General features: G+C 52.8%; 1 long non-coding RNA gene across 2 annotated transcripts; it reads right to left on the reverse strand.

Annotated features, from left to right (window-relative positions):
- Window positions 1-851: 851 nt before the first annotated feature.
- Window positions 852-3,246, reverse strand: LOC120962026 (uncharacterized). Of its 2 annotated transcripts, none has more exons than XR_005752761.3 (2): window positions 2,562-3,246; window positions 852-1,914 (listed from the first exon to the last, which is right to left on the reverse strand). It is a non-coding gene; the product is annotated as an uncharacterized lncRNA (long non-coding RNA). The 2 variants fall into 2 exon arrangements; XR_005752762.3 differs by having other exon boundaries at window positions 852-1,918.
- Window positions 3,247-3,544: the final 298 nt, after the last annotated feature.

A 3,544-nucleotide genomic window follows, 5' to 3' on the forward strand; every position in this document is an offset into this window, starting at 1 on the left:
AAAAACAAAGACTGCATACATAATTAAAGGACGCCGATAACTACCACACGTGTGGTATATTAGGCATCCGCCAACACATCGTGTGTGGCGTGAGCACAAGGCAGCCCACACGGTTTGTGTGTGGGCGGGCATTAGAATTGCCCACACGTATGGGCGCAGCTACTTCGTGCCACACGCCCAACAAGTACTACTCATCTCCACCTCGCGCGTGTGGCACGAAGCAAGAATGCCCACACGTCCTGGCGCAGCTACGTTAAGTACCCGCGGGATGATGATTTAGTTGCCATCCGGGATGGCAGATGTAGTTATCCGGAATGGCAAGTGTAGTTGTAAAAGTATGGCAACTCTATCTGTTTTGGTTAACTATAGCTGTCATGTCTAATTTATGGTAGTTGCCGCGTGTAATCAAATCGTAGTTGCCGTATGTGATTAACTACTTGCCACATATGGTCAAACAGTAGTTGCCATGTGTGTTTACCTAGTTGTCACGTGTGGTCCAAGCATATGGTTAATCACAATTGCCATGTGTGTTTATCTGGTTGCCACGTACGCGCAACTGCAGCTGCCGTCTAGCAACGAATTATAGTTGCCATGTGTGTTTACCTAGTTGCCACGTTCGCGTAACTGCAGTTGCCATCCACAACGTAGGAGTCGTCGTGTGGGCGAAAAGCAGTTCGCCCACACGCGCATGGACTAGGTGGTGGCTGTGTGGGCAGAAACTATTTTCGTGTCAAGATTCGTGCAAACTGCATTGGACGATGATTCAAGCGTGTGGGCGAGTTGGAGAAGTGCCACACATGTGGGCGTTAGTGTTTCCGTAATTAAAATGTATCATGTGTATGAATTCACGATTAAACCAAGGAATCGAATCACGAACGGTTGGTTTCTCAATCAATAACACATGTTTGTCCATCACATGCATGCATGCATGTAGTTCCTTGATCATCAGCTGGATGCAGTGCAAGACTCGCAGTTTTCCATCACACTTTGCCATCACGTGAAACTATGGACGCTCACAAGAGACGTACGCCGGCGCCGGCCATATCATGATCATGTCGTTGTCATCGAACAGCTCTTGCAGTGTGCACTGAAACTTGTGGCCGCTGTCATCTGCCGTGGCGCCGCCCATGGTGCAGGCTATCGCACAACATGCCGATGCAGCCATTGCCTCAACTGACACAGGATGTGCCACTGAAGCGAAGGACACGGCGGCTGACGCCAGCCGCATCGGATGCTGCCATGCCGATTGCACCCGTTCTCACTGGTGACGGCTATCACGGAGACCGCGTCGCTTAGTGCAACCGAGGCACTTTCCGGCTACTGGGCCATTCTCAACATACAGTACCACCTCAGGGACCGCGTATATGCTCAACTCGGACCAAAACACCGAGCTCCATCTCTGCACGGATAGCGTCCTCGTTCCAAACGGCAGACTCGGAGTCCAGGTAGCTCTCCCCCGTTCACGCTAGCACTTCGACATTGCTTCCTCCAGTAGAAGAAGGAAGGGCCTTAAAAGCTTGTACTTGGAGCTCACCCGCTACAGCCAGCGCCGCCGCCTCGAAGATCGCCGCCAGCCAAGCTCTCGGTCAAGCTGGGCCTTCTCCGCAGCCATATTTTCCTTCCCTTCTCCTGCTGCTCCTCCGTGACCTCCCCCTCGTCTCGTTTTCTCGGTATAGAGAGCCATGGCGCTGCCCGAGTTGCAGCTTCACCGCCGTCCCAAGTCGCCGCCGCTCGCCAGCAGGCCGCCCATCGACGGATCCACCCATCCGCCCCTGGAACCTGCCTCCCGCCGCATATCCAGTCCAACTCCGACCGCTGCACCACATCCCGTCGTTTCCTTGCATCGGCCGGAACCTCCGCCCTCTCTGCGTCGAACTGGATTGAGCGCTGCCGCGTTGACCCAGCTGCGCCGCCCTACCTCAAAAATAAAAAAATATTCATGTTTTTTTTGAAAAGCAAAACTAAAGCCGATTGACAGACTATTTCATGAACCATTACTCTTCCATTAGATGAAAGAATTTAAGATAGTTTCTTCATCGTTCACACTTCTTGCTCCAAAAAGCAATAATAGTATAACCTTATTACTAATGTTTATCAAAACTACGTATATGAAATGGTCCGTAATGGCACACAAAGTAGGTTTTACGGAAAAAAATTGCCCGTTGCAACGCACGGGCACTTGTACTAGTAATTATTAATAATAAAGTAGATCGGGTTTCTGGTCGTCCGTCGGCACTAGCGATTTTTGCACTTTTTGCATAAAAGCCCTTGACTTTTATAAACATAAACCCGCAGTCCAAAATAAGTGAGGAAAAAAGGATTCAACAATTCGGCGCTACGCGCTCCTGCCTATTTCATCATACGTTCCAATTAATAGCCCCACGTTTACATCGAATCCTAGCAACTTATATACGTTCACGAGTTACAAAATCAACATGCCAACAAAACTAGGATGAGATATGGTTCATCTGTAGCTGAAGAAAGGTCCCTGATAGAGAAAAAAAATTGGAGCAAAAAAGAGGAGAGGCGCACCACCAATGGAAATGAGCAAAGAAAGATACCAAAAATTCGTAGTCCGACGAGCAGGACGCTGCCTTCAGGCCCGCCACAGCCGCTGGGTCCGGGAGGGTGGCCAGCGAGGAGAGGGGACGATGTGTCGGCCTCCCAGGTTGGGGCTGGCTGCGGTTGGCCTCCGGGCATGCCCGAGGCCGAGGCCGAGGTGGAGCAAAGGGGGCCCCGGAGCTCGCGGACCGGAGCTCTCCTGCTCCCGTTGCTTGATCCCGTCAGGTGCGTCGGCGACCTGCAGAGAGACGGCCATGGCGGGGGAAAATCAGAGAACAGGTAGCAGGGAAAGAGGGTAAACAAGCGAAGGGAGGTGGGAGTAGCGGTGCCGGGGCTTCAGCGACGCAGGGACTCGGACTGGAGCGGCGTGGTCGAATGGATCTGGTTGTGTCGGGTTCATCCATGGCGGCTGGGACATGCTGCTCGAACAGAGAGAAAGAGGGGTGAGAGAGAGAAAGAACGCGAGAGAAGGGAGAGGGAAACAGCGGCAGGGCTCGCCGGAGCACATGGGGGAGCGGCGGAGGCTGTCTTCATTGGCGGCGAGCTTGATGGCCGAAGCTGCAGCACGGGCGGCGAGTGGCAAATGGTGGGGATCGGGGAACTTGTCCTGTGGTGACGGCGCTGAGGGAGGACGAGGAGGAGATTGGGAGGATCGACCGAGTGGGGCTGATGCGGTGCGGCTGGCTAGGGTGCTAGGGCGAGCTGGGCCTTGGGCCGGCTAGCTGCCTGCTGCTGAGCTTTTGCAACGCAGGGAAGCTGGGCCTGCTCTATTCTCGCGTGCGTCGCTGATGGAAACAATCGATCCTGTCTCTCAAAAAAGTAAACAATTGATCTTTTTTTAAAGGAAATATCTAATCAATTATCATTACGCGAGGAGCACATGTGGAGGAAGGTGAGGCGTGTGTGTGCGTGCCCTCAACGAAAAGAGCATGAATCTACTGCTGCCTGATCTGCTAGCTCACACGTGCTTCTACGGCTAGAC

Source organism: Aegilops tauschii, chromosome 3 (genome assembly GCF_002575655.3).
Source record: "Aegilops tauschii subsp. strangulata cultivar AL8/78 chromosome 3, Aet v6.0, whole genome shotgun sequence".
Classification (NCBI taxonomy): domain Eukaryota; kingdom Viridiplantae; phylum Streptophyta; class Magnoliopsida; order Poales; family Poaceae; genus Aegilops; species Aegilops tauschii.